Source organism: Sinocyclocheilus rhinocerous, unplaced genomic scaffold (genome assembly GCF_001515625.1).
Source record: "Sinocyclocheilus rhinocerous isolate Xijiao unplaced genomic scaffold, SAMN03320098_v1.1 scaffold1069, whole genome shotgun sequence".
Taxonomy (NCBI): Eukaryota; Metazoa; Chordata; class Actinopteri; order Cypriniformes; family Cyprinidae; genus Sinocyclocheilus; species Sinocyclocheilus rhinocerous.
In genome coordinates this window covers 762,009-775,740 of record NW_015635541.1, presented here as the reverse complement: position 1 = coordinate 775,740, position 13,732 = coordinate 762,009, and the positions used below count along the sequence as shown (strand labels likewise).

Sequence of the window (13,732 nt, the reverse complement as noted above, 5' to 3'; positions counted from 1 at the left end):
TCTCGGTGGGAATGTCTGTGTTCATTAGAGACTTCAAAGCAGCTTCTCACCTGGCACAAGTGTGTTTTTACCACGCTTATCTAAACAGTCTCAGAACGGGTGTCATTCCTTATACCCAGCAGATCTGCTCTTAAACAATATGCTCCATTCATCTTTGTGCCGCGGTCTCTGTGACGGTCAGAGGAAGGCGGTTGCGCAAAGAGAGAACTGGCATCGCTAATTCAACTCATTTCATGCTGCAGCTAGCTGAGCTAAACTATCAAAACAAACAATTAAAAAGACTTTTGTTCTAAGTGAACAGTAAACAGCTCAGAGCCGTTTCAGCTCATAGGGAAAGTGCCTATAACTGGGTTATTTCAGTTAACGTTATAGTTCACACAGAAACTAAAATTCTGTCAACATTTACTCAACCTCATTTAGCTAATCTTTGAAATGTTTGTTAGGTTTTTGAAATCAGTGAGGTTTGTTCTAAAGCGTGATGCACCGTATCGCATAAAAAGCATAAATTAAATCTGTTCATCGTATCTTAATTCTTCACAAGACTTGAATGAAATTGCTTGATTTATATGGATGCAGTTTTCTATGCCTTTATGACCTTTTTGGATCCAAGTTTTGGTTACCTGGACTTTCAATGGAGGGACAGACAGTAACCTCTCAGGTTTAATTAAAAACATCTTAATTTGCGTTTCGAAGATTAACCAAAGTCTTTGGGTTTGGAACGACGCGAGAGTCAGTATTTGATGACAGAATGTTCATTTTTGGGTGAACTAGCCCTTTAGGTATCAACTTTGTTTCAGATGTTTCTCCTGAAATGCATTAGAAATGCATTCATGCAAAACAGAATGAATCTACTGCTGACTTACAGTAAAATATAAAATTCATGTGCAGAATAGAGTAGCTCAGATTATGTGGTCATGGAAGAATTTGATAAGAACTGTTTGAGATCAAATTGAGATATTTACATTTTGATTGCAGACTTTAGTATCTTGGCAGATCTTAGTACAGTCTTAGACTTGATATTTCAGAAGACACATGATATTTCAAGGGGTCTATACACTAAAAAAAAATTGTCAATTTTACAGGAAATTACTATAAAAACGCAACAGTGAAAACCTGTTAATTGGTTAACTGTATGTTTTCTATCCTAATGGTGTGAGTGCACCGAGTCATTTTTACCCATCATCCCTTGTAACTCACCCTGCAGGCTGCGTAGTCGTCATGGTGGAATGTCAGTCTGGAGGGGCGTCTGTGATTTGAGACCCTCATGTGGCATCCAGACAGACACTGGAGCCCTCGCTGGGACGACAGCCGACTGCTGGTTTGATCCATGCCGGTGTCCCTGTCTGATGCATCCACACACACAAACACACTTCTTCATTTTTCCTGTCATGTACCATAAAACAAAATAACACTTTCTTCTTTTTATGTGTAAGTGTAAATATTATAACTATGAGACATTTTCCACAAGCAGAAGATTTTGAGATTTACATGGCCACAAAAAGACACTTCAGTCAGATTTAAAAATGTGTGAATACCATTGCATTACATAACGAATATTAAACCAAGAGGCAACTATTTAACCCCCTGAGCCTCTTCATTCACACTTGGTACCTTCACAATTAAAAGAGACAGAAGCCTTGCAATGTACTTTTCTTTCTTCAGGAAAATTAATCTAATATATTTTTGTTCAATAAAATTGTCATTATTATTTAGAATTTGGGTGGCATTTTATGATACTATGCAATATTTAGAACATTTTTGAGCTTTTTTTATAATGTTTGAGTTGATTTTATAATTTTATAATGTTTGAGGTGGTCTTCTTTCTTTCAAATTGAGACTTTGACGTTTGATGGCAGACATTAAAACACCATTTAATCTCACTGCAAACAACTGTGATATTAACAAGACGTAATCCGTGACATTTTGTATCCTAATGGTGTAAGAGAGTCAAATAAAATTATGTTTGGTGTAAGTTTCGAAATACTTTTAATACAGTATATTTTTAATACAACATATCTGCCGTTTTGTCATCTTGGGATCAGTTGGTTAAAAGTTAGACTTTTATTATATAAAGCAATAAAATTCCAATACTTCAGTGTGTCTTGAGTGTTTTAATACTTTGTGTATCCATACCCTGGGCTCTAACATATCGCTGACCCCACCTGCTGTCCTCAGGTGAGTCTGGTGCATGGCCTACGGTTGTGTTGGCCTCTTTATTCCCTGCAACAATCTGCCCATTGTTTACCAAAATAATAAAACAATATTCTGCGTCTGGAGTGGCTGCCAGACTAAACAGAACAAATTAAGAACTCCTGGGGTCCGCTGATGCCAGGCCTGTTGCAAATTAGCACGCTTTTACATTTGTTTTGGCTTGGCCGAGAGCAGGGTAACATTTAGTGTTTTAAGAGCCCATCCCAGTTTTAAAAACCCACAAAATTCAGCTTAAGTTCACACAGCAGCTCTGTTCCAAAACCTAGTGAGCTGCCCTGCTATCTGCTGCCTACACAGGCCTGTCGTGGATGCTGTCTGAGGTGTGATGCTAAGCAGAAGTAATGAAGAGAAATTATGAGAAAATATGTAAAAAAAAAAAAAAAAGGAATGACAGGAAACGCCATCCTCATTGAGATAATTCTGTTTTTAGTTGCATTTTAAAATAATCTTGAGTAGAATTGTTCTGTTCGTGATGACAGATGAATCAAAGAAGGATTTTTTCCTAACCACAATTTACTTCAATGTCACAAAAGTACAAGAATGTATGTGGCAGATTTAAAGATAATGAACATGTTTTTTCTCTCTCAGAGAAAGAATGAGGCAGCAGAAAAAAAGTTAAAAAAAAAATAAAAAAAAAGTTTTGTCCTTATCAAGGAGGATATGAAAATGTATTATATCTTGTTATGATTACTTAAGGTGGATTTTTCGGCAAGGAATTATAGCTCAAATTAAGACGTGTATTGGAATGTGTTTGTCAACTGGAATAAAGCTTGAATAAAATTAAATATAAATATTACACAAAAAACTTGATACAACACTGATATGTTACCTTGAGAACTAAGTGAAATAAGTTACAATTACTAAAACTGAAAAAGCTTAATATAAATATGAAGAAAAAAAATGACAAAAAGACAAATAAAACTAAAATGAAAACTGAAAAATAAAAAAGCTAATGCAAAATATTAATAGAAATTATAATAGTATATAAATAACACTAAAATAACACTGGTTCTAAGCAAGAAGATCATCTTGGAGAAGCAACAAAGCAGCTAAGTGAAGGTAACTAGTCAACCAGGAAATAGAACCAGCATTTCTTTTGACTTGTCTGACATCTTGGATGGTTTTACTGCTCTAGTTACAATGCATTATGAGATTACTTCACCTGCAAAAGATACATGCAATGTATCTATGGCTCACAATGTTTTGGAACAGAGCTTTGGAACTGATTTAAATAACACTGCTTTCCTGCTGCTCCGCAGCTCTGTCTACTCTGATTTTGACATAAAACTTAACATAAATCTGCAATTAGATACATGATGCTGTTGGTTTATGTGCATTTTTAAATAATGCATCATTTCTGCAGTTACAAAAATATGTGAAAAATTCACATACGATCCAAAACTTCATCCAGGCATTTAACTTAGTGAGGTTCGTAAGATGGATGATTATGGAAATCATCTGTCCTCAAATTCCATGTGTCATCAGTGATATAAATCGATATGTTCCAGCAGAAAAATATGTTTTTTTTTTTTTTTTTTTAAAAGCAAAATGCATGAAAAATTTAAAAGAAACAATTTTCTGTATATTTCATAAGGGTTTATTTATCAGTGCATTCGCAAAGGCATTTTTAAATGGCTCCATATGTTAGGGATGCCAGAAAACAGGCATTATGACGGAAATGTTACGCCCCTTAACATACTGTGATGCCGTATCCCAGCAGGATGAGACTCAGTCCAGCTGCTCTTGCATGTGCACATCCCATCATCGGTTCTCTTTTAGCAGTTCAGTCAATGTACTGTTAGGAGTAACTGAATAACTCAGGATATTGGTTTATTTCACGTCAGAGGGAGTGTCAGGCACGTTTATAAACCGAATAATTTAAGTAATCTGTGGATTAGTGCGTACTGGAGACACGAACCGTTTCAAACAATTCAGTTCGATTTGGTGAACTGGTTCGACCGGTTCACTAAGAAGATCCGGTTAAATAGAACGATTCGTTCGCGATCCGGACATCACTAGACGAGACAAAACCAATAAAACCCATTACAAACGAGGCATTTGTTGCATCCAGTGGGGACATAATTTCTGATTATAATGACTTATACTGTCTTTTTAGGCGTTGCGTTGCGTATTGCGCAGCGTAAACATAAAACCTGTCTGCATTTGTGATCGGAGAAACAACAAACAAGCTTCTTTATGCACCAAGAGCTTGTAACACTCCAAAGAGAAAGGAAAATTGAAATCGCATCATATGACCCCTTTAAAGTATCAAAAAATGAAAATTTGCTAAACGTTTACTCACCCTCTGGTAATTCAAGGTGTAGATGGTTTTGTTTCTTCACTGGAGCAGATTTGGAGAAATTTAGCATGACATCACTTACTCACTAATGGATCCTCTGCAGTGCATGGGTGCCGTGAGAATGAGAGTTTAAACCGCTAATAAAAACATCACAATAATTTATACAACTCCAGTCCATCAACTATCATTTTGTGAAGCAAAAAAAATGCATGTTTTTTTACAATAAACTGTTGCTTCTGTCTAAAACACAAGTCCTCTATCCATAGTATTGCTTGCTCCAGTAAAAACAATGTCTCATCTGAATCAGGAGAGAAATATGCACAGATGTTTACAAGCAAAAACATAAATATGTTGGTGTATTTTGATGTAAGAGGACAACAGGAGATGGACCTTCCCACTGGAGGAAGCGTTATTATGGATTATGGACTCTATGGATTATGTCATGTTGGCCAGAAATGATACTTTAAAGTTAGAACATCTTAATGATGGATTTGTTTCTTACAAACAGGCAGCTTTTCACTTCACAAGACATTAACTGATGGACTGGATTACGGTGATGATTTTATCAGCTGTTTGGACTCTCATTCTTAAGGATATCTATTCAATGCATTGGTCCATTGGTGAGTGATGTAATGCTAAATTTCTCCAAATTAGCTCTGAATAAGAAACAAACTCATCTACATCTTGGATGGCTTGAGGGTGACCGCATAGAAAGAAACCACACAGAAATGGCTTCGCAACGACATTGTACAAAACACCACTTGCGTTTTTCTTCAGAGAATGTAAAAAACATTTTCAACAATCTATTCAATTGATTGCGCACCTTCAACACTTGATGGCCTGTCATTTGTTAAGTAATCACTGTGTCGACTGATGACGTTTAATTAGGAACATTTCACTCTCTCGTCAGTCATCACGTTTAATCTCTTCATGACATCATAACGCCCTGCTCTGTCCACAAAATTAGCCGCCTTTTGTTTGACACGTCTGAGCAGCATGGAGAATGACAGGCACAAGCCGGCTTTGATCTCCGTGAGGAGCCGACTGGATTTCTTTCGCTCATCCATGGGGTGAAGCGAGAGGTTAAATCAAAGGCGTTTATCTGCTGAGAGGCCATTGCCATCTCATCACGCTGTAAAAACATTTGCTCATTCACACCTGCTTTCAAAGTACCTGGCTAACAGCCCTTGTCAGGTGTGATCAGAGACTATTAGAGGCGCCACAAGTTCATATGAGTCTAGAGAAAAGCTCAACAGCAAGAGGGCATTTCACTTCAATCATAGCTAGAAGTCATTAAATATGGGTCAGATAGCGAGAAAAGCCCATCAAAAGAAGAACTTCCTGTCCTGAAGACAAACACTGAAGTATTTAACCAAGAAAACAAAGAAATATGACTTCCAAAAAGTACAGTTGGATGTTTAATTTCCAGAACTGGCCTAAAGATGGGACCCAGTAAATAATGCAGAAATGCAGCAGCTGTTGTCTGGCTGAGTCTTCTAACTGGATGTGATGGGTAAATGTCTAATGCTCTGTGGGTCTGTGTGTGTCCCTCCGTGTTGAGGTTTTGTTGCCTGTGTGTGTTCTGTCAACCTGGGTGGCTGAATTATACATCTCTCGTGACACATTAAGTGTGGCCCATACATTTACAGAGCAACGACACACAAATCAGAGCAGGCTAGAGCCGTTTTGCCCCATGTTAGGTCATGTATTGATCCCAAATTATCTTTTGTTTTCTCCTTTCATAATGTCACATGGACTAAATCTCTAAATAAAGGTTCTTTATTGGCATTGATGGCTTCATGAACAATCTTCAGAACATTTCCATTGCACAAAAGGGTTCTTTAAAGTGGAAAAGGGTTCTTTCGATTATTCAAATGTTCTTCAGATTAAGCAAAAATGGTTCTTTTAAGAACCTTTCACTGAAAGTTTGCATCACTGCAGAAAGCCTAGTTACAACAATGAGAATATGATCATGAAATATTGAAGAATTTTTCTGACTATTAACATTAGCCTACTTATTTCTCATCACGTTTGACATTAAAACAATTCTGATGACATGTACTGTACCTTTCTCACTGCAATGCAGTCAGGAACAGAACTTCAGGAACAGCACTGAAAAAAAAAATGCATAAATGTTTAATGATGTTTACAAATTCCAGCAGTGATTTCAAGTCAGGGCGATTTTTAAATAATTTTGCATTATGAATTTCAAGCTGTTTCTTGTAGCATTATCCTGCAAGCTGACATGCTATAAATCATTAAAACTACATTTTTTTTACTACACCATTCTGTATAATTGTTAGCATGTGCAGTTTTTATGACCTAGCATAATGATATTACATGGATTACTTGTCACACTGCAGGACTATTTAAAATGAACTAGTGAAGGCACATTGCCTTGAACACATGCATATATAAACTTAATATTTTGATGTTTAATAAAATAAATGTTAACATGGAGAACAAAATGCATCACAGAAAAAAAAATGTAAAAAAATCACATCAACATCAACATATTAGAATGATTTCTGATGGATCATGTGACACTGAAGACTGTGGGTATAATGGCTGCTGAAAATTCAGCTGTCATCACAGGAATAAATTAAATTTTAAAATATATTCAAATAGACAGCGAACACATTAAAAAAAAAAAAATCTTCCTGACCCCAAACTTTGAATGGTAGTTGTACGTATCAACCACACAAATGTATATACACAAAATGTGCTTCTGGGACGAAATACACATTTAAAAAAAATTAACCATTTGTTTTTCATTCTAAAAAAAACAATTCATCTAGGAATAAAATTCAGCCATGAATTTACTAATTTCCACCAGCGAGGCTGTGGTGTTTGGAGTTGTCGTGAAAAGCTCTGTTGATCCCGAGGAACGCTCATGACACGCTGCTGTCCGTGATTACCATACCACAGCAGTGCCATTGTAGATCTTTACTGCAATTTGCATTCCTTCCTGATAAAGTGATGATCACTGGACAGAGAGAAGCTGGCCTCAAAGGAAGTGACCTCAGGGCCTGATGGCATCTCCTGATTAGAGGGAAACTTGCTGCATAATGTTTTAATTCACATCTGTGTGCCCTCTCTTTACACTGCCAATTTCTCTCTTCCTGTTCTCTCGCTCTCTGCATCCTTCCCTGAAGTATCTCCTCAATCCTCCACTTATTCTCTCTCACTGTCCCTCTGTCTACATACTTCAAGCCCCTTTTTTAATCTTTCCTCATCCCTCCCTTCCTCTGTTTCTTTATCTCTCGCCCTCTTTCTCTCTTCCCTCACTTTGTAGTGCTCCTGGCATCCTTATCATGAATCAATCATGTCTTTGTGATGAAAGGAACTGCCTTCATTTCCACAGGAATGCGCCCCTCTCAGTGTCCATATGGAAACACTTGCCAGACAGATTGGTTCTGTTTTTTACTCTTCCCTAGAGCATCAGACACGACTGATCGCGCTGTACATGTCCAGAATAGAGCGATATTAGGGGGGCACGATAAGAAAAGAGAAGACGCTTTCAACAAAATAACATAAAATAACAGTACACACCCCTGCTAAAGAAACATCCTAAACCAGACTAAGCTGGTTTGCTGGTTTTCACTGGTTTCCCAGCTTGGTCTTCTGCCCATTTTTAGAGGGGTTTTAATAAAATTAAAATAACATTTTAGACTTAAGAATAGAAAAAATACAGATGATAAACCAGAAAATATAACCCAAAAATAATGTGGGGTACTTAAAAATAAAAATGAAAAGACTTTTCTGCTGACATGGACCTTCTGCCTGCAATTCAGTCAGGACTTGAATGAAGATTTAAAAAAAAAAATCAAGATGTTTGATGTTTACATAAAATCTCAGCAGTGCTTTCAAGCCTGGGCAATATTTAAGTAATTTTTCATTTTAGTATTTATGAACATGGAATTGCAAGCCATTTCAGCAGTATCCAGATTTCAAACAGGGAGAACAGCTAAACCAGTTAAAAACTGGCTAATTGGCTAGACTGGGAGATCTGCTTTAACCAGGTTTTACCAGCAAACTCTCTTAGGTTGGGGTTTTATTATTTATTTTATTTTAACAATTTTTGTGTTGTCATTCCCCTTCTAGAACGCGCAAGTGTCGATTCTCTATAAACCAATCAACGTTCTGCAATGAGTCTAGCTCCACCCTTTAGGTACCGGACTACTGTGCTAAGGTACCCCAACGGAAGGGTTCCATAAAAACGGTGCGGTACGGTTCGCTAATTTGGTACCATTCACAAATTCTGACAACGGAAATGGAAATAATTGCATACCGTCCTGTACTGAACCATACCGCTTGGAAACGAGGCTTAAGCTACTGGTTTAAATATGAAGATTTTTTTTTTTAAATGCACAGTGAGCCAAACATTTTTTTGAAAAATAATATCACCCTTCAAGAACAATTTACATGATTTGCTCATCCTTATGTCACACTTTAAATTCCACAAGAACTGTGCACTATTCGTGCCCTAAAAGTTAATCCACTAGAACAATTTTTTGGTTTTTGGCAATTTCTTGGTAAATTTTAATAAAATTTGCTTACACTCTGGAAGGGCATTCCTTCTGATGACGTCAGTTTGACGACTTGGGCAGAATATCCTTAACCACTCCCTTTCAACGGTTAGTTTGCTGTGAGTGAGGAGGAGGAACGCTGAAATAAAAACCCGGCCCTCTATTTGTGACAAAATTAATTTTGTAGGGTGCCACAAGTTTGTTAAAATTTCCAAAGGGTGCCGCGACTAAAAAAAGGTTGGGAAACACTGCTCTATTCAACATTTCTTTTCAGTTGGAAATGCGTCACAATACTGAAGTTGGCAGCAACTTCTGGTTTATGCAGACTTTAATGTACTCAGCCTTATGTCACACACAGAAGGGACAGGGATTGTCAAGCTCTAAAATGACAAAAAAAGCATGATATATGATATGATGCAAGCACTTTATTCCAAAACCTTATGATGCCATTTGATAGCTTTGTGTGAAGAACAGACTGACATTTACAGGGGAAAGCTTCTCTGCTGTAGCTTTCAAATCAAATATGGCTCCATTAGAGCATAGAGACACACAAGAACCAATAGTGTTTGTTGGCATGTCTGACACATCTTTTGTGGTTTTTAGAGAAGTAAATCAGTTAAATATGGCTAAGCTATTGCTTGGCTTCAGAAGACTATAACATGTATGATTATGTTGTATGATTATGATGTTAGCTAGAATTAATGTGACAAACTATACCTGTGGTTTAGGGCAACTTCATACATACAGTACACTAAAAATCAACTTGTGAATAAATTAAATACTATATATCCGCAGGGTGCGAATTACGGGGGGGTTTGGGGGGGGTCTGACCCCCCTAAAGAAGGCTTGATCCCCCTGATGGACGTCAAAAGTAGATGTGGGGGGGGTCAGATAGAAAGTAGGCTAGCCTACGCATAATATGGAGATTTACTTGTAAATATTAATATGTATTTCTATAGCTCTGACTGATTTAAAAAATTTAATTTTGGCAGCCCCTGAAATGGGTCGAATTGACAGTACCTGAGCGGTTGAAGAATACGCTACAGCGCTCATTCAAAGAGGTGCATTTATTGCTTGGACGGAGCAAGAACACCTGAAATGCATGTGCAGATTCAGTCGAGAGAAAGTTTACCCTCTTCAACTTAATGCTGTTGAACTGAATTCACGTAGAAAACTATTTGCTAAAATAACCACAACATTAACAGCAACCTAAAATACAAGTGTGTGGTAATGTTAATCAGATGCGCATGAAAGTTGCACGTGTTACTATAACAAACACTGTGTGTTTTCTTTCAGAATCATCATTGGCGTTTAGAAAGACAATAATAGGTTGCATAAAAGTTTTTAACCTACAGTAAAAATGAAGATAAGGTGTGAATTATTACATTTTAGACACATTGGCAATTTCGGCAACAAAAATTAGGAGAACTGTTGTGCGTCTCTGATCAACACACAGAATGCAAGTTTTTAAACGAATCGACTGAATCAATAATTCAGTGAGCCATTCATAAAGGCAGTCACTTGTGCCTTGTCCAAATACCCACACTTGCGGTCTTTGTACTTGACCACTTGATTACTTATATGACGTATTTCCTGTATTTGGTCCAAGTGTTCAAGTCAGCATTATTCGAGGCTTAGTGTATCCCATCATGCATCATGTTCTGGAAATAAATCGTGAGACTTTTTGCCAAGATCGCACAAGAGGTCACGGAACCTTTCCAATGCAAGTTAAATATTAATAATAATAAGATATTTGATTCATAAGCCGATTCATTCAGAAACGAAGCAATGCCTTGTCCAAATGACAAGGCATTGCTTCGTTTCTGAATGAATCAGCCGTTTGAACGAATCGATTGAATGAATGACTGAATCATTCACTTATTAAGACAGGGATTTGTCACCACCTACTGGGCACTTTTAGTTTTATATTTAGAGTATTGTTTCTTTTTAAAAATAATTTTATATTTCACTAAAGTGAGGATGTGAGGAGTAAGTGAGGATGAAGACCACAAGTGTGTGTCGAACTTTTCATTACCTGATGGGACACACTTATAGTGTTGAAAAAACTTATGTGTTTACGGTTTTATTTTTATTTTCAATACTTTGCATTTTAAAATCAACTTCTAAATGTCTGTTCAGTAACAGATGACATAATTTAATTTCTGGTGCTTCTAATTAAGTGATAAAAAGCAGTTGCAAATGTTGTACAAAAATAAATATACTAATCTTTGCAGCAATTGCAGCAATAGCACTTTGTTTTTACTACCAAATTATATGTAATATCTTATTATTATTAATATTTAACTTGCATTGGAAAGGTTCCGTGACCTTTTGTGCGATCTTGGCAAAAAGTCTCTCGATTTATTTCCAGAACATGATGCATGATGGGATACACTAAGCCTCGAATAAGCTCCGGAGCGGTATTCGAGGCTTAGTGTATCCCATCATGCATCATGTTCTGGAAATAAATCGTGAATGACTGAATCATTCACTTATTAAGACAGGGATTTGTCACCACCTACTGGCACTTTTAGTTTTATATTTAGAGTATTGTTTCTTTTTAAAAATAATTTTATATTTCACTAGCCTATTTATTTGTATTTTTGTATGTTGAATTAAAATATTTATTTCTAAAGCTACTTTTTTGTAATGTCTATTCAGTGTTTTTTTCTAAACTAACACAATAACCATTATCTTTAATAACAACTTTATCTTTAATTAATACGCACATGATGTGCATGTTAATTAATTAATCTTATTAACTTGAGATTAATTTGATTAATTAATTGGCACATTATGTAATTAATTAGATTTTTTTTTTTTTTAAACAAGCCCTATTTAAAACATATTAAATGATGGTCACTGTGTAATCTGCACCCTGTATATCAGGGGTTCTCAAGTCAGACCCTCATGGTCCACTTTCCTGCAGGGTTTCACTCCAACCCTGATCAAACACACCTGGTCAAGGTCTTCAGGATTACTAGAAAGTTACAGGCAAGTGAGTTCGACCAAGGTTGGAGCTAAACTCTGCTGGAAAGTGGACATCAACAGCCACGCAGTAAAACGGTAATATTGTGAAATATGACTGCAATTTAAAATAACTTTCCTGTGTTAATATATTTTAAAATGTAATTTATTCTTCCAGTGTTACTCCAGACTTCAGTGTCACATGATCCTTCAGAAATCATTCTAATATGCTGATTTGCTGCTCAAGAAATATTTATTAATATTATCAATGTTAAAAACAGTTATACTGCTTAATATTTTTGTGGAAACGATCATTTTTTCCTTGATTAATTGAAATATAAATCAATAAAACTATTTAGTAACAATTTAATGCATCCTTGCTAAATAAAATAAAAAAAATGCAATCTTTTAAATGGTAGTATATATACCAATATAAATTTAAGAGTGGCTTAAGTACTTTATGGGGCCACTGTGATGCACTATAAAGTTTTTCGCATACACTGAAATGGACAGAATAATCTCTGAGTTCAGAGGTGTGAAAGTTGTGGTTTTCTCCTATAATCGTCCGACAGCTGAGCGAACAGAATTCTGATGTGTGGTCACCCGACGTCGTCCGTTCTGTTGGAGGGTAATTACTAATATGCCACTGATGGTGCCTCAGCTGCCAGTAACTCTGTCTGGGTAGAAATGTTGGATTTGTTTTGCTCTGCTAAGTGGTTTTCAGCTTCTTACTTGTGCACCACAAGCATCCTGGACATTTTAATGGAAACCATATATATGAGAACCGTATAGCTCATTTTTGGGGGTTTATGAATAATAATGCTGCTCTATTGAGCTAGCAGAGGATTCGGAGGGCAACTTATCACAAGGAGCGGCTGGTATTGCATATTAAGAGAGCATTTGCATTCACATATCTCTTAAATATGGAGCATGTAAACTATGGAAATAATGCATGAAGTATTTATACTATTAAAAAAATAACACGACTTTGCACTCGTCGCCCGTTTACAGGTGTCACATGCTCACGCAAACATGTTTACACACCCTTTAACCTTTCCAAGAGGAGCAAACATTTCTCCTGCAGTCCTGTTTGGGATTCATCCAGATCACTACAGCTGCCTCAGTTCAACACTAATTGTTTGGGTCTGAATACCAGGGCAGTATTTTTTACTGAACAGTTAGTTATCCAAGAAAGCCACAAAGCAGCTTTTTAAAATGATGGCGAATGCCAGCGCTCCGGCATTGTGTTTCTTTCTCTCTGCATGTGATTTACAGTCGAGCTTATGCACTTAAAATTTGTTACCTCGGCCCCATGCGGTGTGTATGTGTGTGTGCTGCGTAAACTGACATTATGAAAACTGCTAAGTCAATGTTTTCACTCTGGGCTACGAATCAGCATTTCTGGAAATCAGAATGTGACCTGCCCTCGCTCGTTTTCTCCCCTCTCATTTTCACACACCAATTACCAGGATAATTTCGAGCATACCAGTGTGATGTGGACCTTTTCCAGAACCGCACTCTGGAACGCATTTACAAATGTGGTAACGCAGCAAAGCATTTATCTGACATACTCTGTATTTATACTTTCACTTACAGTGTGATGCTGAGCAGAAGAAATTAACAAACTGTGTGATGAATTGAATCGGGCTACGAAATAGGCGCCTTTGCCAGTTTCATAAGATAATTTATACAGGACAATCTGCAAGATTTAAACATGAATCAGACA

General features: G+C 36.7%; 1 long non-coding RNA gene across 1 annotated transcript in view; it reads right to left on the bottom strand.

Moving 5' to 3' along the window:
• Window positions 1-1,203: 1,203 nt before the first annotated feature.
• LOC107747257 (uncharacterized) overlaps window positions 1,204-13,732 on the bottom strand; it is a 41,999-nt gene continuing 29,470 nt past the window's right edge. Inside the window, exons 3-4 of the long non-coding RNA XR_001640782.1 lie at window positions 6,578-6,622; window positions 1,204-1,343 (exon numbers count right to left, since the gene is read on the bottom strand). This is a non-coding gene — a long non-coding RNA (uncharacterized LOC107747257). The remainder of the gene's footprint in view (window positions 1,344-6,577; window positions 6,623-13,732) is intronic.